Raw genomic sequence first — 26686 nt, forward strand, 5'->3', positions numbered from 1 at the left:
AATCAGACACAACTGAGTGGCCAAACAACAGCAACAGAATATTTGCAAATGCTAATCCTAAACCCCCAGGCCACCCTCCCACTTTCATTCTATGTCATCAACCACAAGTCTGTTCTCTATTTCTCTGAGTCTGTTTCTGTTCTCTAGGTAAGTTCAGTTGTGTCGTATTTTAGGTTCCACATGTAAGTGATGCCATATGGTGTTTGTCTTTCTATTTCTAACTTTCTTCACTTAGTGTGCTAATCTCTAGGTCCATCCATGTTGCTGAAAATGGCAGTATTTCATTTCTTTTTATGGCTGAGTAATATTCCACTGTGTATATATACCACAACTTATTTATCCATTCTTCTTTTGATAATCATTAAGGTTGTTTCCATTTCTTGGCCATTGTAAATAGTGCTGCTGTGAAGTTGGGGGTACATGTACGTTTTTGAATTATAATTTTGTCCAGATATATGCCCTTGAGTGGAATGGCACCTCTATTTTTAGTTACTTTGAGGAACTTCCATACTGTTTTCCATAGTGGCTGCAAGATAGAGTCACTTTTTTTTAGAGTCACTTGTAGTGTGAATTCTAAAACAATGCATCTGGAAACTTGTGGTTTTTCTTTTTTCAACATAATGACTAAAAAAATCTTTGTAGCCTGAGGGCTTCACATGTCAGCAACTTACTGTGAAAAATAAAAAAAAGAAACTAGTATTGACATTTTGCTTTTTCTTTCTTCCTTTTTAGAGGAGAAAGAGAAAGAGATCAAAGTGAGATGAGGAAGAGAGAGATTCCTGTACTAGGAATTCTTTTCTGATACTAAAATCTTGGAATAAAAATAAAATATTATTTTTATTTCTAGGTTGAAAGATGAAAGCATTCCTAGCCCCAGTCTATATTACATAGTGAGGGAGGAAAAACATATACAATAGAATGGGGTCCTTTTCATTTAGGACCCAGATGGACATGAGTAGGTTTATTTTCTCTCCTTCCTCCTGCTCCTTCTTTTCATGTACATGGTTGAAGTAGACATGATTATACAGAGCTTTAGGTTTTCAACAAACAATCTGGAACTTGTTTACTTGATCTTGAACTTTTAAGAAATATAATCCTTTATTAATGATAACCAGGAGATTTCAGTGTAAATTTCATTAGAAAATTAAAATTTTCACCATTGTTCTCATATTTGAATCAATAGATTTTTAAAAACAGAACGTTGGAAATGGAAATAATAGAAAACAGTTTAAACTAGAAAGTGCTCTTCATATTATCATGTCAATGCACATTCTGTAGCAAAATATTTTTCCTCTTCCTCAACTTTCTTTAGAAAATATATGCAAGGTGTCCCATTGTTCTACTTCTTTTTTGGTATTCTTTGGGAACTAAAAGGGAAAATTTCCTTAAGAATTTACTGGTTTCCTGGTAAACTTTTATCTCTAGGTTTCTTATATGAAAGAAGCATTAAAATAATTCATTCATAGTGCTGATTTTCTTCCATGACATGTTAGTATTTTAACAAATTGGACTACTACCATTAAATAGGATAAAAATGTTAAAGTTGAGTCTAGATGTACAAATCCAGACTATTATAGTTCTTGGCTAAAGAAAACTGAATTAACTAATTATATAAGTTGAAATCATTTTAGCTGCCCGTAACAGAAAACCCCACAACAACAGTGACTTAAAAGAGATAGAAATATATTTCTGTCTCTTCTAAAAGTAGTCTAGATGTAGGCTGGACCAGTGGTGTGATAATCCCATTAAGCACTCAGGCTCTGACTTTTATGGTCTTCTTCCTACTGTGTGGAACTTAGGGTCCATGAAGGCTACTGGACTTTAGCCATCAAAAATTTGGGGGTCAGTAGGAGTAAGGCAACAATAAAAAAAGGTGGCTCCTCAAAATCACGCCAGTTTTCTTAGTGCAGCTTTACTAAAGTCCCACATTATCCTTGAGTTGATCAAATGTTCATTCGTGGATAAGACAGTTTTATTCCAGGAAGCAATATGCTCATCCAAAAAAACGCCGTGTTCTCTTTTCTGTGGAGGAAGGAGAGGGTGGAGGTTTTGGCAGGCAGTGACTAGTCTCTGCCATTGTGAGAAGGCAGGCAACTAGTTCAAGTACCCTTGTCGAACTGCTGTGTTTCAGTCTACGTGTGCATGACTGGCGTGTATAGAGTTAACTCTAGTGAGTTAGCCTGTATTTCCTTGTGGTTCCTTCAGCCTTTGTGGGAAGAAGTATTGTAAATATTGTCAAATATTGTAAATTTTCAGCAATAGCAAGACATTCAGGAATAGGAAAACTTGGTTTTTCTTTACCTGAAGAAGATACTTGAGTCCTCTAGATGGTTGATGTTGCTAAATGCATTTATTTGCCATAATTTCTCATTTCTAAGTTCTAAAATTAGCAGCTCAGTATCATTATAAAGATAAATTATAAGTATTTAAGATGGCTGTAATTTCTTTCATTAAAGTAGGTCATTGACACGTTTAAATTCATTTATGCACTTCTGGAGATGTCAAGATTGCTGTAAAATGCATGTTTGATTTTTGGAAGACTGCTTTTAAAAATTAAATTTAAGGAATATTTTTAGCCTTCTTTGAACTTATTTTTGGCCTTTTGATTCTATGAGAGATCTTATTAATCCTGTCAGTGATATTTGTACAGCAACAGCTAATAATCATCCAATAAGGAACACTTGAACTGATATAATCCTCTTGGATTTAATCAATGATTCCTTTTGTTGACTTGAATTAATATCCCTTCAAAAATCTCTAAAGGAAATAGTTCTTTGATTGACTAAAAAATTTGGTCAAGAAAATTTGGCACCATATAAAAAATAATAAGGGTACCTTAAGTACCATTTTCTCAGGTTCTCAGGAGAGCTTCCCTCCAATTCTATGTAAGTTGTACTTGAAATTTAGGCAAACTTAGTCTGTATAAAATTGTATTACCTATAATCTTAGCATTTTGCTGTTCTTTTCTGAGTGCTTATTAGCAAGACATCTCCTAAAAGGAGATTGTAAGTATGATTACAATCATCCTCTCAGTTTGGGTTTTAAAGTGAGAGAATCATTTCATGTGGGTGTGCATTGTCATCTTTTGCCAGAGGTCACTATCTTTAGAAACTTCATGTAACTTAGTGTCATTGTAGTGAACATAAGTGATAGGCTTTCAACTACCTAGGCATATCAGCTAAAATACTTGCTAAAATGGATCATCTTTGTATATATTCCCTAGATATATTAAGGGCATATAAATATAATAATATTTAAGTAAGAAGTGGCCAGTCTATAGTGACTGGATTCTATCTTTCAGGAAGCCTTTATATTGTCTATGTAATGGTACAGTGTCAAAAAATCTTAGAAGTCCTATTAATTTTTTATGAGGTCGCCATCATTGCTCACAGTAATAACCTGCATGGCTGTATAGCACATTGATATATAAAACAAGTGAATTTTATTTTCTTATTTAGTGCTTTTGCTCATCAGGGTAGTCTATATTAAACTGTCCTGGTGGCTTAAGACAGTAAGGCTCATTTCTTGCTCACATCATAGTCTGAGTAGCTTGGTAGCTATCCTACTCAGGCTCTGCCACAAGTGGTAACACAGAGTCTCAGGTTGTTTACCTATCTTACACCTACTCTATGTGATATGTGACTCCAGTCACAAAACAGGAAGAGAGAGCTGGTGGATCTTGTGGATTGTATTTACAGAGCAGTTCGTGAATGGTTTGTGTCAATTCTGCTCGTTTCATGGGTCAGAATTCAGACAGGTGACCCCTAACCTAAATACAAGGAAGCCTGAGAAGAATGAAATGGTGTGGTAAATACCTAGTGGTGTCTCAGACACAGTGCACAGGTGAGATCAGTTTTAGTATTATTTTAATGCTTGAGAGAAATTCGACTTAGGGAGATTTGATGACTTCTTCAAGGTCACACAGCCTATAAGTGCAAAGGTCCAACGGATGATTATTTTAACAAGGCTTAAGCTCAGTTGATAATTTGAAAGTACATACAGTAGCACTGTCTTACAGTACCTGTGGACTGTCATCCAGATTCGTATACCTTTTTTCTGTATTTGATGTTTAGTCTGAGAGCACATTGCGTTTTAAATACCTGTTCACTCATCTGTAATAAGCATGTTTTACATGCACGAAGTCCTATGATGTTGTACTTCTGGAATATATAATAAAAAAGACCTTTGGAGCCAGTCTTAAATTATGTCAAGAGGCAGAATCATAAAGAAGAAAAACGGAATTAAAGGGATACTTCCTTGATTTCCTTCCAGAATGTTATGTAACAGACTAGAACAAAAATTACAATCTCTTAGTTTAGATAATGTCTTTCCTTTTCATTGTCACAGCAATTAACATAGGACTGGAATCTGCTGATAGAACCCAAACAAGACCTGGTTTATGGGATTTGCTTCCTTTTTAGGCTGTCAAAAGCTCCTGAGTACTGAAGCCTGAGGCATAATGTTAGACATTTAAAATGACATTTTCTGACAGAGTAGCAATTTAAGGTTGACTTTTTATATGCATAAATTTGTAGGACTGCTTTTTTAATTATACACACACATATATACATATATATAGATACAGCATATATTTGTATCAATACTGTGAGTCTAGACCTTATGCTTGAGGTGCTTCTATGACAGGTTAATTTTAAAAACTATAGGCATAAGCAACTACCGCTAAATAAACTCTCAGCCCCAGATGGAATGCGTGGGAAAGCTGCTTTTCTAGAATGAGAACACAGCATATATAATGCTATTCTCTACCTCCAAAGGCTTCTTGCTCTTCTTGTGCCCCTCGACAGAGGGGCCTCGATAGACCTGAGCTTGCGTAAGCTCCTGGAGTTGGTGATGGACAGGGAGGCCTGGTGTGCTGCAGTCCATGGGGTTGTAAAGAGTCAGACACGACTGAGCGACTGGATTGACTTGAGAGTTTAGCGGGGTGAGGTGCCGCATGGGTCTCAAAAGCAGCAAAATCATGAAACTGTTTGGTCATACAGTAGGTGCCATCGGTGTATCTCCACTCGACCAACAACACACATGTTCATTCATTCATTCAACAAATGCTCATTTAGTAACAATTAATTGGGATCCCCAAGTAGTTCAGTCAGTGAAGAGTCTTCCTGCAAGGTGGGAGACCCAGGTTCAATCCCTGGGTTGGGAAGAACCCCTGCAGAAGGAAATAGCTACCCACTCCAGTATTCTTGCCTGAAGAATTCCATGGACAGAGGAACCTAGTGGGCTATATTCCATGAGGTCACAAAGAATTGGACACGATTGAGTGACTAACACTTTCCCTTTCAACTACGAAATACTAATTTAGTAACTATTGTGTGTCAGTATTTGATTATTTATTTATTATTTTAAATTGGAGGATGTTTGCTTTACAATATTGTATTGATTTCTGCCATACATCAACATGAATCAGCCACAGGTATACATATGTCCTCTCCCTCTTGAATTTCCCTCCCACCTCCCAGCCTATCCTACCCTTCTAGGTTGTCACAGAGCACCAACTTGAGTTCCCTGCATCATACAGCAAATTTCCACTGGAAATCTAATTTTCCTGTATGGTAATAGTATTGATTATTGATTTAGCAATAGACATAACCCTTTACCTGTGACCAGTCATGGTCCCTGTTTGATTGAGTTGTCTGAGCAGTTATCATTCACCCTGTTATTTCAGGTGTTCCAAGAATTTTCCTTGCATGGATCTTTTGAATTAAAATGATATATTAATATCAATATAATGGGCTTCAAGTATCTTATTTCTTCTTTAAAAAAGCAGAACAGATATCCTGAAAAGTACATTTTTCACAAAACTCTGGGTTTCAGCCAAGCATTCCTAGCATGAAAAAGCAACAATTGAAAGGGCTTTTCAAGTGTGTCTAAGTGGGAGTGCTTTCATCAATACCTTCTCAATATTCACAGGCAGAGTGGAACACCTCTTACTCACCCTCCACCTACAGAATGGAATCCCTGTGGAGATTGTGTGTTTCACTCTTGTTATATCTTGAGATCGGGCTGGGCCTTAGACATGCTGGGGGGAGATATCAGAGAGTCGTCTGCAGTGAGGGGCCAAGTCCAGTTAAAGCAGGTATAGTGTTGGAGGTGGCCCCTCATGAGAGTCAGTCCAGCTTGTTCTGCAGTGAGTTAGCCTGCTAGCTTCTGTTCAGCAGATGGAGGGATCCCAGCACAGTGAAAGAAACTCAGCAGATCTCACCGTGTTTGTCAGGGGACCCAGTCTAAGGAGTAGAGCTTGAGAAAGGGATGCGATGCTGAAATATGGAAGATAAGGCTTAAGATCTGACTGCGTCAGGGGGATTGATCATGGTCACTGCAGGTGGGTGAGCCTGCTAGGGGCCCATCAGGAGGTTCGGAAGGAGGGGTCAGGGGATACGGGGACCAGGAGCCAGGCCAGGTCTGACAACATGCAGTTACCCGCCGGGCCAGCCTACCATTGCCCCTCCCCTCCTCTCTTCTTTCTTTCCTCCTTCCCTCTTCCTTTTTTCCTTCTTTCCTTTTTCTCTTTCTCAGTCAACAGCATGTACTGATCACCTGTTGTGTACTAGTCTTGACACTGAGGTAGGAATGATTCTTATAGCCAAGTGCAGTCTGAAGTATTAATATAAGTGTTTATTTGCACATTAATATTATAAGAACCAGAAAGGTTCTTATTACATGAAAAATGAAGCAGAAATGATGAAGCCAACATGTCAGTGTGATTAGAGAAGGCTTCCCACAAGAGGTGATATCACTGGAGCAGTCTTGGAGGATGTGTTATCATTTTCTAAGAGAGGAAAGAAATGACCCACTCAGCTGTATTTTTCACTGTTTGATGTAGGTATATTGTGTAGATATCTTACTGTGCTTCAGTGGTTCTCCCCACTGTCCTACAGTCAAGTTATTCAGACAATGGTTAAGCAGTTTCCTCTGACTATTCAGGCATGCCACTTAAAACGGAGTGAACAGTGTTAGAAATAAAGAAAAGAGCTCTGGTACTAGTGCTGTTGGCAGTAGAGATCCATCACAGCAAAGTGGGTAAAGTCTGGTGCTCACACCAGCATAAGCTCCTCCTTGCCTTGCCTTCTACTCTAACTACCTCATCTGTATCTCAGTCTAGGAATGAACTTAGATTAAATGCCCCTTCATTCTGGCCAAGCTGATTGAACCTGGAAGCATATAGTTCCCTCATAGAGCATCAGTTCTGTTCAGTCACTCAGTCGTGTCCCACTCTTTGTGACCCCATGGACTGCAGTATGCCAGGCCTCCCTATCCATCACCAATACCTAGAGCTTGCTCAGATTTATGTCCGTCAAGTTGGTGATGCCATCCAACCATCTCATCCTCTGTCATCCCCTTCTCCTGCCTTCAATTTTTCCCAGCATCAGAGTCTTTTCCAATCAGTAAGTTCTTTGCATCAGGTGGCCAAAGTATTGGAGTTTCAGCTTCATCATTAGTCCTTCCAATGAATATTCAGGACTGATTTCCTATAGGATGGACTGGTTGGATCTCCTTGCAGTCCAAGGGACTCTCAAGAGTCTTCTCCAACACCACAGTTCAAAAGCATCAAGTCTTCGGTGCTCAGCTTTCTTTATAGTCCAACTCTCACATCTATACATGACTACTGGAAAAGCCATAGCTTTGACCAGATGTTGTCAAAGTAATGTCTCTGATTTTGAATATGCTGTCTAAGTTTGTCATAGATTTTCTTCCAAGCAGCAGGCTTCTTTAATTTCATTGCTGCAGTCATCATCTGCAGTGATTTTTGAGCCCTGAAAATTAAAGTCTGTCACTGTTTCCATTGAGAAGGCAATGGCACCCCACTCCAGTGCTCTTGCCTGGAAAATCCCATGGACGGAGGAGCCTGGTAGGCTGCAGTCCATAGGGTTGCCAAGAGTCAGACACGACTGAGCGACTTCACTTTCACTTTTCATCTTCATGCATTGGAGAAGGAAATGGCAGCCCACTCCAGTGTTCTTGCCTGGAGAATCCCAGGGACGGGGGAGCCTGGTGGGCTGCCGTCTATGGGGTCGCACAGAGTCGGACACGACTGAAGCCACTTAGCAGCAGCCGCAGCAGCAGCACTGTTTTCACTGTTTCCCCATCTGTTGGCATGAAGTGACAGGACTGGATGCCATGATCTTAGTTTTCTGAATGAGTTTTAAGTCAACTTTTTCACTCTCGTCTTCCACTTTCATCAAAAGGCTCTTTAATTCTTCTTCAATTTCTGACCTAAGGGTGGTGTCATCTGCATATCTGAGGTTATTGATACTTCTCCTGGCAGTCTCGATTCCAGCTTGTGCTTCCTCCAGCCTGGCATTTTGCATGATGTACTCTGCATATAAGTTAAATAAGCAGGGTGACAATACGAAACCTTGATGAACACCTTTCCCAATTTGGAGTCAGTCTGTTGTTCCATGTCCAGTTTTAACTGTTGCTTCTTGACCCGTATATAGATTTCTCAGAAGGCAGGTCAGGTGGTCTGGTATTCCCATCCCTTTAAGAATTTTTCACAGTTTGTTGTGATCCACACAGTCAAAGGCTTTGGCAGAAGTAGATGTTTTTCTGGAACTCTCTTGTTTTTCTTTGATCCAACTGATGTAGGAATTTGATCCTGGTTCCTCTGCCTTTTCTAAATCCAGCTTGAACATCTGGACGTTCACAGTTCATGTACTGTTGAAGCCTGGCTTGGAGTATTTTGCACATTACTTTGCTAGCATGTGAGATGAATGCAATTGTGCAGTATTTTGAGCATTCTTTGGCATTGCCTTTCTTAGGGATTGGAATGAAAACAGAACTTTTCTGGTCCTGTGGCAACTGCTGAGTTTTCCAAATTTGCTAACATACTGAGTGCAGCACTTTCACAGCATCATCTTTTAGAATTTGAAATAGCACAACTGGAATTCCATCACCTCCACTAGTTTTGCTCGTAGTGATGCTTCCTAAGGCCCACTTCACTTCGCATTCTAGGATTTCTGTCTCTAGATGAGTGATCACACCATCATGGTTGTCTGGGTCATGAAGATCTGTTTTGTATAGTTCTTCTGTGTATTCTTGCCATCTCATCTTAAAATCTTCTGCTTCTGTTAAGTCCATATCATTTCTGTCCTTTATTGGGCCCATCTTTGCATGAAATGTTCCCTTGGTATCTTTTAATTTTCTTGAAGAGATCTCTAGTCTTTACTATTCTATTGTTTTCCTCTATTTCTTTGCATTGATCTCTGAGGAAGGCTTTGTCATCTCTCCTTGCTATCCTTTGGAACTCTGCATTCCAATGGGTGTATCTTTCCTTTTCTCCTTTGCCTTTAGCTTCTCTTCTTTTCTCAGATATTCGTAAGGCATTAACTTCTTTTCTCAGATATTAGGGCATCATCTTCTTTAAAAAAAAGAGAGATTTTTCTTTTAGACTCATTTTTACAGCCTTGGCAACTTCTACCACGGGTAGTGGGTATTTCATTTAAATTTTGAGGTGTTACTATCTTCCATTCTGGATTTTTAACATGCTTAAACATTTCAGTTTTGATTAGTTTGCTCTAGAAATATAATATCTTTATCATTAGATGTTCTCGAAATGACAAGATAAAACTTTAAAAAATACTTATAGCAGATAACATGATGAGTATATGCATATTTATGTAATAATTATTTTAAGCATTGTATTACCTTTTATTTCTAACACTACGATTATTTTTTAAATTCTACAAAATAAGGAGAATAATATATATTTATATAGATGTGGAAATGAAGCATATAATATTTGTATTACATGAAAAGAGGGAAAGACTATTTTTTCGTTCATGTTTGTCATTCTGCAGGTATTCAACCAGTTATATCTTTCAATCAGAAATATTATTGTCATTATTGATGTTTCTTGTTCAAACCTTTTGACAAAACTTTAAAGTGCTAATGTGCCAGTTAATAAGATTTAACATTCATTGAGAAATAGAATCAATATGCCTTAGGAAAAATTTTTACATAGGTTGGCTTAGCTCTTGAGCTCTTTAATTCATGCTTGAAAAGTTATGGACCATGAAAATCATAAGCAATAATCTCTTAACATGTTACTTGATTTATGATTTTCATTGAAAACAATGAACCAATTTTGTAATATACTTATAATTTAAAATATTAAGACATAAAGACAACAGGTTACTTTGAACTAGCAGTGTAGGCATTGGAGCTACAACTTTTATTTTATGTTTCATTACAGTAACTAATCACTTTTTAGGTTCATAATTTTGTGCACTATTAGATATAATTGGTTCCTTTCTATGACATATGCTTCATTTCATTATCTTGTGGATATTCCATAAAGCCTTTGTGTAATCAGTGTATTCAATCTGAACACACTGAAGAGAAGTAAAACCATTAACTCTTAAGTTTTCATGGTTCAAGTTCAATTTCCAGTTAAATACTTAACTTAAATTACACTCAGTTAAAATGATAAATCTTATCTTTGTTTAATATTTCTTCACACAACTCAATAAAAGATTGTATGTGTTCATTGTGATAGCTGTTTTGCTTGTTAGTAATATAAACTGTTGAGACAGAAAATGTTGATAAAATAGTAATATCATCACAAAACAGATAACATGAGAAGGAATTTTTTACATATTTTATTGAGAAAGAGAAACTCAACCAGACTGAGGGGAAGACTTTAAATTTTAAAGATATGGTAGACTGAGGAAATCAGAAAATCTCCTTGCAACAAACTCATATAAGTTCGGGGAAAAAAATTTAATTGAAGTATGTCAGACACCTTGCAAGAAAGAAATTATATCTTTGGTTGCCATAAATAAGAGAGTACTGTAAAAGCAAAGTGAACCGAAGCCGTGATATGAACTGTGGGTGCCTTGTGGCAGGGCAGATGGTGATGGGCATTGGACACTCGAGGCCATGAGGCTAGTTCTCATTGGGGAGTAGAAATAGGACTGCATAAAGTAGGAGGCTAGAGCTTAGGTCCTGAAACTAACTAAAGCCGAGTTCCTCAAATTGTTATAATCTCAACAGAAGGGTGGGTTTGAAAACAAAAAAATTCTATACTGGCTCAAGGTGACTGTAAGGAGGACTCTAAAAAGTTTCTATCTTTGTCTTGAAGCTTCATTGTGTTTGGTACTGAAATCTACACTACCTATGTATGTGACAATCCCAAACACAAGAACCCTGACTTTATAGTGAATAAACCTGATAAACACTACCTCAGCCTGGTAATGAAATTCACAACTAATAGCGATAAATCATATTGATAGGGTGTACCTTTGATATGCTGTATTGAAAATGCTGCATTACCTCTTATTTTGTCTCAGAATCGATAACTTCAATCTAATCATAACTAAAATATCAGACAAATACCAATAGAGGGGCATTCAACAAAATATTGGATCAATATACCTTGAACCTATCATATTTTGATATCATTAAAAAAACGGAAAATCTGAGAAACTCTCACAACTAGGAGGAGCTTAAGGAGACATGACAACTAACTCTAATGTATTCTTCTGGATGATATCCTGGAACGGAAGAAGATATTAGGTGAAACTAAGGAACTATGAATAAACCACGGACCTTAGTTAATAATTATGTCAGTGTTGGTTCGTTAATTGTTAAAATGTACCACACGCGCTTAAGATGTTAAGAATAAGGGGAAGCGGATGTGAAGTACATGGAAACTTTCTGTACTATCTTCTCAATTTCTCCATAAATCTAAAATTTTTCCTGAAAGATTATCTATTACTTTTTAAAAAAAAAAAGGAGTCCAAAATCCACCTCAAATATGTAAGAGTCACAGTAGATATTAGGATTAGACTTCGAAGCACTTAAGGTAGCTAAATAGCACCCTAAAAGATAATTGAAAATACTAATAAATGTGTTTAACACAACTAAATGTATAAAAATGAGAATCCAAACTCTAAAAAAGTGATAAAATACGATAAAGAAAAGGCAGATGTCAAAAGAAAAAAATCCTAATCCTAGGATTGAGAAATATGGACTTTGAAGTTAAAAACTCTAATAATAGATTTTATAACATCATATTAGACATAGCTGAAGAGAGAATTAGTGACTTGGAGGATAACATTGTAGGAGGTATTGTAGGAATTACCCAGAATGCACCACAGGTATATAAATAGATGGTAAATATGAGAGAGAAGGACAGAAACAAGACAGAGGGCAAACATTTGATATATAAACAATGGGGATTCCAGAAGGGGGATTGCAGAAAAGGCAATATTTGAAGAGAAGATAGCTGAAAAGTTTTCACCGGTTGCCAAAGAAATAAATTGTCTCAAAAATAGACATTACTGATTTCTACTGAGGAAAAATTAAACCAAGAAGTGGACACATTAGAGTGAAGCTATAGAACACAAAATAGGTAAAGATTTCTTCTTTTTTTAAAGGTATTTTTAATTTCAGGATAATTGCTTTTCAGTGTTGTTTTGGTTTCTGCCATATAAGACGTGAATCAGCCATACTGTACACTTGTCCTCTCCCTCTTAAACCTCATGCCCCCTACCCGCATCCCACCCACCCAGGTCATCACAGAGCGCGGGCTGAGCCCCGGTGTCACACAGCGGCTCCCTGCCAGCTACCAGGTTACATACGGTCATATACACCTGTCAGCGCTGCTCTCTGCTTCTCCCCCCTACCCCCATCCCTCCCGCCCAGGTCATCACAGAGCGTGTCACACAGCGGCTCCCTGCCAGCTACCATGTTACATACGGTCATATACACCTGTCAGCGCTGCTCTCTCTGCTTCTCCCCCCTACCCGCATCCCTCCCACCCAGGTCATCACAGAGCGTGTCACACAGCGGCTCCCTGCCAGCTACCAGGTTACATACGGTCATATACACCTGTCAGCGCTGCTCTCTCTGCTTCTCCCCCCTACCCGCATCCCACCCACCCAGGTCATCACAGAGCGTGTCACACAGCGGCTCCCTGCCAGCTACCAGGTTACATACGGTCATATACACCTGTCAGCGCTGCTCTCTCTGCTTCTCCCCCCTACCCCCATCCCTCCCACCCAGGTCATCACAGAGCGCGGGCTGAGCCCCCGTGTCACACAGCGGCTCCCTGCCAGCTACCATGTTACATACGGTCATATACACCTGTCAGCGCTGCTCTCTCTGCTTCTCCCCCCTACCCGCATCCCACCCACCCAGGTCATCACAGAGCGTGTCACACAGCGGCTCCCTGCCAGCTACCAGGTTACATACGGTCATATACACCTGTCAGCGCTGCTCTCTCTGCTTCTCCCCCCACCCCCATCCCTCCCACCCAGGTCATCACAGAGTGTGTCACACAGCGGCTCCCTGCCAGCTACCAGGTTACATACGGTCATATACACCTGTCAGCGCTGCTCTCTCTGCTTCTCCCCCCACCCCCATCCCTCCCACCCAGGTCATCACAGAGTGTGTCACACAGCGGCTCCCTGCCAGCTACCAGGTTACATACGGTCATATACACCTGTCAGCGCTGCTCTCTGCTTCTCCCCCCTACCCCCATCCCTCCCACCCAGGTCATCACAGAGCGCGGGCTGAGCCTCCGTGTCACACAGCGGCTCCCTGCCAGCTACCATGTTACATACAGTCGTATGCACGTGTCAGCGCTGCTCTGTCTGCTTCTCCCAGCTTCTCTCCCCCGCTGGGCCTACACGTCTGTTCTCTGTGTCCGTGTCTCGATTCCTGCCTTGCAAACAGGTCCGTTGGTACCATTTTTCTAGGTTCTATTTGCATGTGTTAATATACAGTATTTATTTTTCTCTTTTTGACTTACTTCACTCTGTGTAACAGGCCCCAGGTTCATTTATGTCAGTTCAACTGACTCAAATTCATCCCTTTTTATGGCAGAGTAATATTCCATTGTATATATGTACCACAACTTCTTTATCTGTTCATCTAGACAGGTAAAGATTTAAAGACATCAGAAAGAATTTTCTATAAAGAAGCAATTTTTAGATTGACAGATAAATTATAAATAGAAATAGATACTAAAAGACAATGAAGTAATAACTGAGGGAAATGAGTGTTAACCTGGAGTTCTTTACCCATTAGAACTTCCATTCAATAGGAAAAATAAGGACATTTTTAGATAAGCATTGAAAAAATTAATCATAGATCCTTGCTGAAAAAGCTGCCAAAATGTAAACTGGAGAAAAAAGGAATTTGAACCCACTTCCCACCCCGCACCAAAAGACTGATGTATCAATTCTGTTATTATTTTTTTAAGTTTTTTAGATAGAAAATTTTAAACGTGAATATCTAGATTAAAACAGTATTATGAATTAAATTTTATCATCATGAAACTTCATGAGTTTTCAGCTAATAGCCAATCTTGTTTCATCTACACCTCCATCTACTCAAGCATGTAGATTATTTTGAAGCAAATATAAGAATCATATCATTTTACCTGAAGATATTTTGATATGTACCTCTCAAAGACAGGAAGTGTATTTTTCTTAATTTTTTTTCAGCATCATAAAAATGTCATTTTTAAACCTAAAAAGATTTCTTCTATCAAATGTCCAGTCAGTGTTCACATTATTCCTATCAATTTATGATTTTATTTTTGCAGTATATTTGCTTGAATTGTGATACACATAATATTTATATGCTGCTTGGTTGGTATGTCTTTTTCAATGTATAAATTCCTCCTTACTATCTAATCTAAATATGTATCTCTAAAGATAGTATATCTATGTGTTCATGCTCTAAAATAAGTACACATTTAAGTTCATTTGTTTCCATTTTGGTTTTGATTTGGGGGATAGCGTTTTAGAATATAGTTTAATAAATGGTGAATATTATTTTATATTACTTTTGCATTTTTGTTTCATAGTTAACTTTTGGGAAAATATGAAGTTTAAGTAATTCTGTCAAGAAATATTTGGATAGGTAAATCATGCTCAAAGATAGGGAAAAATAATTACAAAATAATTTTTTTTAAAAAAATGAAATCTCTCTTTTCAGAAATGGAAATTCCTTCATAAGAATTCTGGACTTTTATGAATGCTCTCACTGTGCTTAGCTGGCTAGATGGGACCTAAATGCTTAGAAGCATAGATTCATATTTAAAAGCAAATAGGTTAGAATTAGGAAGTACTTTGCACAGCTGTCAGGATATGTCTAATATCCACCTAATAGTATAGTAGATATATTATTATGCTTGTGTAGCTTATCTACTTGTGTTAAAGGTAAAATCTTTTCAAAACTATGCAAACAAAAAGTTTATTGAGCTCCTGTTTTAGATATCCCCAGGGAAACTCTGAATATAACCTGAAAGAGCACAGTAGGAAATAAAAGTCCAAGCAAAATACTGCAGGTCAAGTCTCTTGTGTTCTGGGATCACTTGATTGTATCCCACAGTTATGGGGGAGAACTTTTTTTTGTCATACATGTTTTGGCTCCACAGAAATACAAGGTAGGGCAATTTCTTTGGAAGCCACTTTTATAATCTATTTAATTTCAGCACTAATAAGAATCCTTTTGTTGTTGTTGTTGTTTGGAGCTGCCTTCATTTACCTCTAAACTGGAGATAAGCCGTGGGGGGTGGGGGAATGAACTTGGACAGTTCTGAATGGCAGTAAATCCATGGAGATCTCAGGAGTCCAGTCACAGATATTGTGGACCTGTGAACCACAATGTCCTTTCCTTTTGCTTTACATGATCATTTATTGCTGCAGCTCTGTCTTTGGACAAAAGTCATTTAATTTTTCTTAATGAGTTAAAATAAATTCATTATTTTGTGTCCTAGTTTCTTCCTCTGAAAAGGTGGTTCTAATGATATATAACTATTTTACAGAGGTGGAATAACTAATTGCTCATTGGAAAGTGTTTTTCAAATACAAGATGTTAGATACATGGTTATTACCATAGTTGTCATTATTATCTTTATAGTCTCAAACTGAAAGCTGCTGGGTAATTTTAAGATGTGGCGATGTTACATCCAAATAAAGAAGAATATCCTGAATTGTTGGATAATAGAAGTCTAAATAATGTGTGGCAGAGTAGAGTTTCTTTTGTGGGAAACTAATATAGATAGTGGTACCTTATTTAACCCCAAATAAGCCAAAGGATTTTGCGTGTAAATATAGATTATCCTAATAGTAGTTCATTTCATCCTGTGTAGTACTGATTATAAGGAACCTTTCTTTCCATTATTTAAATACCCAGAGTCAGAAATTTTTATATCTTGAAGCGTGATATATTCTAGCTCATGCAACCTTACTAGGTCAGGAGAAAGTGAGCTAAGGGCATCCTTTAGGGCAGGGCATGTGTTAAGGCTGTCTCTCAAAGCACAGGTAGAACAAGAAACAGCAGCGTTTCCCTGTCCCAGTGATTACCTAGCACTGGGGAAGAGCTAAGGAATCCCACAGAACAGAATTGCCAGTGCAGCAGGCAGCTGGGCCTGGGAGTGAAGGGAGGGAGAGAGGAACCCAGCAGAAGCTTATCAGGCACAAATGTGGTAGAGGATGGTGAGCATGCCATACTCTGGAGGGTGGCGGAGAAGACCCCATATCCTTATGGGGCCCCTAGCCCTCTATCTGAATGGCAGCAGCACAGATCTGGGCAACAGTCTGGAGCCCAGGGGTCAGTGTTGAGGTTGGTATCCATTCTACAGTAGCTTGAAAAAGTAATACAAGTCAGGCTCCAGCTCAGAGAAGGTAGAAGCCACTGAAGTATCTGAGTGTCCAAAACTGTCTTTCTAAGCAGAAATGAACTGAACTTATGTGTGGAGAACATCAATGGACTCAAATGTGAACAACTGGGGGGATAAGGCAGGAGGACTGAGAAATTCACAATATTGGAGCATTCTCCAGAACACAGCAAGCAAGAAATTATGTATCTGTCAGGAGCTCGTAGCTAAAATGCTTCCTCTGCTTCTGCTGCAGGGTTATTTCTGGCCCCCCCCCAAAAAAAACCAAAACAAACAACAGGAACAAAAACTCCCAGTTTTCAGAAATGGCTGCGAGGGTCATAAAGCCCTCCACTAAGCTAAATATTCACCAACATCTGCATCTCACTCCAGAGGCTGAGCACACCCAAGGCCTCAGACTCACAGATGGGTTATATATGCTGGCTGTGCCTGCAGGGTCAGCTCTGCAGTACATACAGCACGGCGACATCCATAAATCTCCAGGTCAAATTTCTCCTGTAATTGGAAAAAGCATAATTCATTCGTTGGATTTCATTGAACCAGGAATGGTTCTACATCTATCAGTCCTAACCGCCTGATCTGTGCATCAGATGAGCTCCTCCTCACCCTTCAGATGTCCACTTAAGTAATCCTTCATGCACTAGAAGTCAGGACTGTCACCCTCCCTGCTGATACTGTATCTCATTGAAGTTAGGTACTTAGGTAACGACCGCCCATTCCTGATACGTTGTTCTAAACCTGATACATAGGTTCTAAAATGGGATGGACTGTGACTTGTTCCGTTGCTGTGTGGTCAGAATGCAGCAGAGGCTCTTAAATGTAGTAGGTACATACCAACTCACTGCTGGATGGATGAACAAAGGAATGACAATGATAACCAACCTTTATGGGTTGCTGCTCTGTGTCAGGCACTGTATAAGGTTGGTACATGCACTGTCTCCTTTAATTCTGTCAGTAGTCCTAAGAGATGGGTCCTGTTATTATTCTCAATTTAAAGATGAAAGAGAAAAAATTCAGAGAGGTTACGATGATAAAATATTGGCAGACTCAGTATTTTAATGGAGACTCTCAGACTCTGCATCCCTCTCTTTTCACCACTGCACCATGATTCATTAATTTAAATTAACCTGGAATTAGTTATGGGAATAAGGATGTAGCCATAGATTCATGTGTTTCCAAACTCTACTTTTCTGATTTCTCTGAGTAACAAATTTGATTCTTTGAGAATAAAATTCCCATGCCTCACCCCTGTGTCTAACCCTTATTCTCTGGAAATAACTTTTAACCCTCAGAGTTATTTTCTGGGAACAGATGAATCAGTAATTTCTAGACTTATCTGTCCTTCTGAGAATCACCCCTCAGTTCAAGTAAGCTATAGTACCTACTCTTTAACCAAAGGCTCTTCCTTCTATTGATACTTTGTCTTGAGCAAACAGTATTGCTTGTATTCACAATTTGTGAGGACCTTCTCATATTCTTGGGAACCACACTTGGGTTTTCTCTAAGATGACAGAGTAGAAGTTGTACTCATCTTCTCCTGCGAGAACCCCAAAATTAAAACTCACTGCTGAACAACCATCAAAAGGAGAATGTTGGATCCCACCAAAAAAAGATACCCCACATCCAAGGGCAAAGGGGAAACCCCAGCAAGATGGTAGGAGGGGCGAAATCACATTTAGAACCAAACCCCATACCCTCCAGAGACACTCGGAGGGCTCAAACAAACCTTGTATGCACCAGGACCCAGAGACCCCACAGAGACGGAACCAGAATGGTGTTTGAGGGTCCCCTGTGGGGTAGGATCTGCAGTGGACTTCTGCAGGGGCAGGGTCTCTGGATGCAGTAGACCTGGGTATGGCATAAGCCCTCTTGTAGGAGGCCACCATTAACCCCACCATACAGCTGCCAGAACTTACACAGGACTGGGGAAACAGACTGTTGGAGAGCATAAACAAAACCCTGTGTGCACCAGCACCCAGGAGAAAGAAGCAGTGACTCCAGAAGACATGGACCCAAATGTGCCTGTGAGTGTCCAGAAGTCTCTGGTGGTGGCGTGGGTCAGCAGTGGCCTGCTGCAGGGCTGGGGGCACTGAGCGAGGCAGTGTGTGGACTGGACCTTTTGAAGGAAGTTGTCATTATCATCATTACCTCCACCATAGTTTGGCTTCAGTTCAAACAACAGGGAAGGAACACAGGTCTGCCCATCAACAGAAAATTGGATTAAAGATTTAATGATCATGGCCCTGCCTATCAGAACAAGACCAAGTTTCCCCTGCAGTCAGTCTCTCCCATCAGGAAGCTTCCATAAGCCTCTTATCCTTTTCCATCAGAGGGCAGGCAGAATGAAAACAATTGCAGAAAACTAACCAATCTGATCACATGGACCATAGAATTCTCTAATCCAATAAAACTATGAGCCATGCCACGTAGGGTCACTCAAGATGGACAGGTCATGGTGGAGAGGTCTGACAAAACATGGTCCATTGGAGAAGGGAATGGCAAATAACTTCATTATTCTTGCCTTGAGAACCCCATGAACAGTGTGAAAAGGCAAAAAGATAGGACACTGAAAGATGAACTTCCCAGGTTGATAGGTGTCCAGTATGCTACTGGAGATCAGTGGAGAAATAACTCCAGAAAGAATGAAGAGGCAGAGCCAAAGCAAAACAACACCCAATTGTGGATGTGACTGGGGATGGAAGTAAAGGCCGATGCTGTAAAGAGCAATATTGCATAGGAACCTGGAATGTTAGGTCCATGATTCAAGGCAAATTGGAAGTGGTCAAACAGGAGATGGCAAGAGTGAACATCGACCTTTTAGGAATCAGTGAACTAAAATGGACTGGAATGGGTGAATTTAACTCAGATGACCATTATATCTACTACTGTGGGCAAGAATCCCTTAGAAGAAATGGAGTAGCCATCATAGTCAACAAAAGAGTCTGAAATGCAGTACTTGGATGCAGTCTCAAAAACGACAGAATGATCTCTGTTCATTTCCAAGAAAAACCATTCAATATCACAGTAATCCGTCTTTACCCCAACCAGTAATGCTGAAGAAGCTGAAGTTGAGTGGTTCTATGAAGACCTACAAAACCTTCCAGAACTAACATCCAAAAACAATGTCCTTTCATTATAGGGGACTGGAATGCAAAAGTAGGAAGTCAAGAGATACCTGGAGTAACAGGCAAATTTGGCCTTGGAGTACAGAATGAAGCAGGGCAAAAGCTAATAGAGTTTTGACAAGAGAATGCACTGGTCATAGCAAACACCCTACTACAACAACGCAAGAGAAGACTCTATACATGGACATCACCAGATAGTCAATACCAAAATCAGCTTTATTATTTTCTTTGCAGCCAAAGATGGAAGAACTCTATACAGTCAGCAAAAACAAGACCAGGAGCTGACTGTGGCTCAGATCATGAACTCCTTATTAGCAAAGTCAGACTTAAATTGAAGATAGTAGGAAAAACCACTAGATCATTCAAGTATGACCTAAGTCAAAGACCTTACAATTATACAGTGGAAGTGACAAATAGATTCAAGGGATTAGATCTGATAGAGTTCCTGAAGAAATGTGGACAGAGGTTCTTGACATTGTACAGGAGGCAGTGATCAGGACCATCCCTAAGAAAAAGAAATGCAAAAGGGCAAAATGGTTTCCAAGGAGACCTTACACATAGCTGAGAAAAGAAGAGAAGTGAAAGGCAAAGGAGAAACGGAAAAATATACCCATCTGAATGCAGAGTTTCAAAGAATAGCAAGGAGAGATAAAAAAGTCTTCCTCAGTGATCCATGCAAAGAAATAGAGGAAAACACTGGAATGGGAAAGACTAGAGATCACTTCAAAAAATTAGAGATACCAAGGGAACATTTCATGCAAAGATGGGCACAATAAAGGACAGACATGGTATGGACCTAACAGAAGCAGAAGATATTAAGAGGAAGCAAGAGTACACAGAAGAATGGTACAAAAAAGGTCTTCACTTCCCAGATAATCTTAATGGTGTGATCACTAACCTAAAGCCAGACATCCTGGAATGCAAAGTCAAGTGGGCCTTAGGAAGCATCACTATGAACAAAGGTAATGGAGGTGATGGAATGCCAGTTGAGCTATTTCAAATTCTAAAAGACGATGCTGTGAAAGTGCTGCACTCAATATGCCAGCAAATTTGGAAAATTCAGCAGTGGCCACAGGACTGGAAAAGTCTGTTTTCATTCCAATCCCAAAGAAAGGTAATGCCAAAGAATGTTCAAGCTAATGCACAATTGCATTCATCTCACACACTAGCAAAGTAACACTCAAAATACTCCAAGCCAGGCTTCAACAATACATGAACGGTGAACTTCCAGATGTTCAAGCTGGTTTTAGAAAAGGCAGAGGAACCAGAGATCAAATTGCCAGCATCCTTTGGATCATCAAAAAAGCAAGAGAGTTCCAGAAAAACATCTACTTCTGCTTCCTTGACTATGCCAAAGCCTTTGACTGTGTGAATCACAACAAACTGTGGGAAATTCTTCAAGAGATGGGACTACCAGACCACCTGACCTGCCTCTTGAGATATCTGTATGCAGGTTAAGAATCTACAGTTAGAACTAGACATGAAACCGCAGACTGATTCCAAATTGGGAAAGCAGTATGTCAAGACTGCATATTGTCCCCCTGCTTATTTAACTTATATGCAGAATGCATCATGAGAGATGCTGGGCTGGCAGAAGCACAAGCTGGAATCAAGATTGCCAGGAGAAATATCAATAACCTTAGATATGCAGATGATACCACCCTTCTGGTAGAAAATGATGAGGAACTAAAGAGCCTCTTGGTGAAAATGAAAGAGGAGAGTGAAAAAGTTGGCTTAGAACTAACTCAACATTCAGAAAACTAAGATCATGGCATCCAGTCCCATCACTTCATGGCAAATAGATGGGGAAACAATGGAAACAGTGACAGACTTTATTTTTTTGGGCTCCAAAATCACTGCAGATGGTGACTGCAGCCATGAAAGTAAAAGATGCTTGCTCCTTGGAAGGAAAGTTATGACCAACCTAGACAGCATATTCAAAAGCAGAGACATTACTTTGCCAGAAAAGGTCTGTCTAGTCAAAGCTATGGTTTTCCCAGTAGTCAAGTATGTATGTGAAAGTTGGACTATAACAAAAGGTGAGTGCTGAAGAATTGATGCCAAAGAATTGTTGGCGAATACTCTTGAGAGTCCCTTGAACTGCAAGGAGATCTAACCAGTTCATCTTATAGGAAATAAGTCTTGAATATTCATTGGAAGGACTGATACTGAAGCTGAATGCCAGTAGTTTGGGCACTTGATGTGAAGAACTGACTCATTGGAAAAGACCCTGATGGTGGAAAAGTTTGAAGGCAGGAGGAGAAGGGGATGACAGAGGACGAGATGGTTGGGTGGCATCACTGACTTGATGGACATGAGTTTGAGCAAGCTCCGGGAGTTGGTGATGGATAGGGAGGCCTGGCATGCTGCAGTCCATGCGGTCACTAAGAGTTAGACATGACTGAGCAACTGAACTGAACTGAACTCTCATATTCTTAAATAAAATAAAGAAAACATTATAAAGTTGAAAACCTTTTTCGCTTCTCTTCCCAATTTTATTTATCCTCCATACAGAAGTAATCATTATGCATTTCATGTGCAAGTGTTTGTTTTTTATCATAGTTCTATATACATGTGTATCTATGAACAATAAGTAATATTGCTTTGTTTAAAAATGCGTAGGTGGGAGGGGGGACCGGGATGGGGAATACATGTAAATCCATGGCTAATTCATTTCAATGTATGACAAAAACCACTGTAATGATGTAAAGTAATTAGCCTCCAACTAATAAAAATAAATGGGAAAAAAAAATAAAAATAAATAAAACTGCTAAACAAAAAAAAAAGAAACAATTACAATTCACAGTTTAATTTAGAAGAATGTCATACATTTGAGTTAAATAAACCCAAACCATCTGTAGTCCAAGTTGGAGTTGCTATCATCATTACTAAGAAAAAAAAAAAAAAAGAAAATTTAAGTATTCCCAAAGATCTGAAGGGAAATAAAGTAACTGCTAGATTTTTTTTTTTAGGTGGTGCCAAAAATGAATGTCTCTGTTTCATGTATTTATATTACCAATACATTATATTTATGTTCTTTTTTGGTCTTTTGAATATTTAATATATTGTTAAGTAGGTCTAAATCTTGGTATTTGCTTTTGCAAATAGTTGTTCTTCCTAATTGGTTGATAAGTGACAAGAATATTGCACTGTCTGTTTACCTAATTGGGAATCAAAAGAATAGCAAATTATGGGTCAGTATAAATCTATACAATTTTACTACAGTGTAACAAAAGTTAACATAATTTAGGCAGATACATAGTATCTTATTTATCTTAGAAAAAGTACAGGAAATTGACCTTTAAAATCATACTTAAAACCAATTTGTGTATTTGTAAAAAAGGACTATCTACAGAAAACTAAAACTTATGCTTACCTTGGAGTTCTGACTCTTAGTTTAGAGACTTTTCAAGTCTTGTAGGAAACTGTGAAAGAGTTCAGTGATACAGTGTTGATGCCTCAAGAACAAGTGTTCTTTCATGTAATTTTCTCTGGAGAAAGAAATTATAGAATTCCCTTTAGCTTAAAATTGTTCCACAGAAGCGGGAAGACGGGAGAGTGTACTTTTGTTAGACTAGTAATATTTGCATTCAATACACTGAATCTTCCTTTAGAGGTAAGACTTTAATAGCAACACTGTAAATATTTGGTTTATTTGGCACTACTGTAAGTTCTGCTTTTATACAAAGCTCTTTGCTTATTGTGAAGCAAAATAAAAACTGTAGTTTCTTGTAAAAAATAAATAAAAAATAAAAATGCATAGGTATATTGTATGTTATAGATATTCTAAAGTTTGTTTTTTCACTAAACATTGCTTAGAGATCATTAATTACAAAATGATTACTATAAGGATACTTTCAGTTGGAAGAAGAATGGCCTTCTTCCTTTCGAATGCATGTCCATAAATAATTTAGATTTTAGGAACATACATACCAGTTATACAAAAATACATCTTCATTATCCTGGTACAGTCAGGTCTTCTTAGTGAAGAAAAATGGTAATAGTGGGAAGCATACATTTTTGGAAAAGCTGTAGTACTAAATCTCATGTTCCAGATGTTTGAATGTAGCACAGTAATACATCTGGATAACATTCAGGTTGGTGCTCTTAAATCCTTTCCAGTACTTCTTTGTACACGTCATGCAACACTAATTTTTAGCCTAAAAATAGAAAAATATTAATGCAAGTCTTTGGACCCCAGTTCAAAGATATGTCAGCCCTTGATCCTTTGTCAAATAATGCAAAATGACTTTGATAAGACACCTAAAGTATTTTTATATTTGGCTATTTTCCCTTGAAATAGAGAACTCCAACAACAATTATTATTATCATTAAATAAGCTCTGGATCAGTGATTCTAATCTTTGGTGTGCATCAGAATTGCCGGAAAAGCTTGTTAAAATAGAGATTACTGATGCACATATTCAGAGTTTTTGGATCAATAAGTCTGGGGTGGAGCCTGAGAATGTGCAGTTTCTAACAAGCTCTCTGTTGATGCTGGTATGCCAATATGAGGACCCCTCTCTGAGAATTTCTTCTCTAATAAAAGTGATCAAAGAACAGACCTCAGGCTATAATAGATTGAGGAGGTTGGTAAATTCTCAAACCAAACCAATAAAAAACACCTTTAAAGCTAGACCAAAAAAACCCCAAACAAATGCACAACCATTTCAAAACTCTGAAAATCAAACTATGGAATACAGCAATCTGAGAAGAATTTATACTTTAAAGGCTGTTGAATACCAGGTAAGAATATTGGAAATTTTCACATTCTTGCTTCTATTCCCCTCTTCCCAGTTTGTTTTGTATGGAAATTCTGCCAGGATGGAGCAGGCCATGGCTGCTGTGGCCAAAAGAGACTCACTTGACTTGGATGTGGATGACAGTCACACCCAGAACTGTCAGTGAAAGTGAAGATATTGGCAAGATGAAAGGTCAGAACCTGAGTTGCGGTTTCAGGTTAGACAGACATTTCGGACTGAGGCTGAATACATGTGGAGTGGAGACTGGAGAAGTGCAAAGATTTTCATGTACTCTTGGCCAACCAAGGCTTCCCTGGTGGCTCAGCCGGTTAAAGGATCTGCCTGCAGTGCCAGAGACCTAGGTTCAATGACTGGGCTGGGAAGATCCCCTGGAGAACGGAATGGCTACCCACTCTTGTATTCTTGCCTGGAGAATTCCATGGACAGAGTAGCCTGGTGGGCTACAGGCCATGGAGTCACAAAGAGTTGGACACCTGAGTAACTAACACCTTTACTTTTCACTTCACTTGGCCAACCAACTCTGAAGCTATGTCTATGTGCATAAGGGACAAACAGGGCCCAGAGAATAGAAAACCCGGAGATTTGAAAATAGCCGGAGCTTTGATTATTCTCTCTTAACCTCATAAGGATGTTTGAGCAAAATTACTGTCCATTCATTGTCTGACAACTCAGCTGCAGTGAAGCAGAGGCAATTTTTTGCAATCTAGGTTTAAAAATAAACACAGGAATTGAAAAATCTAAGCAAAAATATCAGAGGCTCCTTATCATGGGAAAGACATATTTCATAGATTTAGTAGTAAAGTAAGGTAAGTTCCTATTAAAATGAGCAAATAAACTATCCCTCCGCCAACAGCAACAACACTATTCAGAGGGAAAATGATCAGATTCCAGACCTGATAAAATATATTATCCAAAATGTCTGGTTTTCAAAAAGTATATGAAACATGCAAACAAATAGGAACCTGTGACTGATCCTCTTCTGATGAAAAGTTCTTGAGATTGATGGTGATAGTAGTTGCATAACAATGTGAATGTGCTTATTGACACTGAACTGTGCACTTAGTTAAATGATAAGCTTCATGTTATGTGTATTTTACCACTGCACCAAAAAAAGCATTTAAAAGAAACTGTCACTCAGTGCCCCCCCGAATGTTCAGTTTAGCAAACAAAAAATTCAGAACAGTATTATAAATATATTCAAGGAACTAAAGGGAACATTGGAGAAGGAAATGGAAACCCACTCCAGTATTCTTGCCTGGAGAATCCCATGGGCAAAAGAGCCTGGCAGGCTTGCAACCATAGGGGTTGCAAGAGTTGGGCACGACTTAGTGACTAAACCACCACTAAAGGGAACATATTTAAATAATTAAAGGACAGTATGACAATAATGAATCAATAAATAATGATTCTTGATAATGGGGTAGATATTTTAACATTCTGGATTTAAAGAGTACAAAACTGAAATGAAAAGCCCTAACAGGGCCTACTAGCAGATTAAAGATGTCAGAAGAAAGACTTGGTGAACCTGAAGATAGATCAGTTAACTTTTCCAATCCGAAGAACAGAGAGAAATGATTGAAGAAAAATGACCAAAGCATCATAGAACTGTTGGACAAGAATAAATATGCCAACATATGTGTAATGGGAGTCCCAGGAAGAGAATAGAAAAAGGGGAAGAAAAATTATTTTAAGAAATAACAGCCAAAATCATCTCAAATTTGATGAGAAACATTAATCCATGCATCAAGGAAACTCCAAGAAATATTTATAAAACAAATACAAAGAGATCCACACAATAGAAAAATCCATAAATATGATTAATGGCTAACTTATATTCTGACAGTGGTAGCCAGAAGGTAGTGAAATCCAACGCTAACCAAAACGCCTTAAAAAATAAAGGTGAAATAAATTCATTTCCAGATAAACAAAGACTGTAGACGTTTCTAATAAAAAATGCTTAAAAGAAATACTTAGTTCCTTAGGAACTAAGAAAATACTTAGTTCCTTAGTTCCTTAGGCTGAAGGAAAATACACTAAAAGGTAATGTGAAACAAAGAAGTACCAAAGTGACAAATGTGGTTTCATATGTTAATAAAAGACTATTGAGTATATTTTTCACAGTTCTTCTGTTAACTTTTTAAAAAT

General features: G+C 38.6%; 1 protein-coding gene across 4 annotated transcripts in view; it reads left to right on the plus strand.

Moving 5' to 3' along the window:
* MACROD2 (mono-ADP ribosylhydrolase 2) overlaps positions 1-26686 on the plus strand; it is a 2170814-nt gene that overhangs the window by 505380 nt on the left and 1638748 nt on the right. The window lies entirely within an intron of this gene.

Source organism: Odocoileus virginianus, chromosome 9, assembly GCF_023699985.2.
Source record: "Odocoileus virginianus isolate 20LAN1187 ecotype Illinois chromosome 9, Ovbor_1.2, whole genome shotgun sequence".
Classification (NCBI taxonomy): Eukaryota; Metazoa; Chordata; class Mammalia; order Artiodactyla; family Cervidae; genus Odocoileus; species Odocoileus virginianus.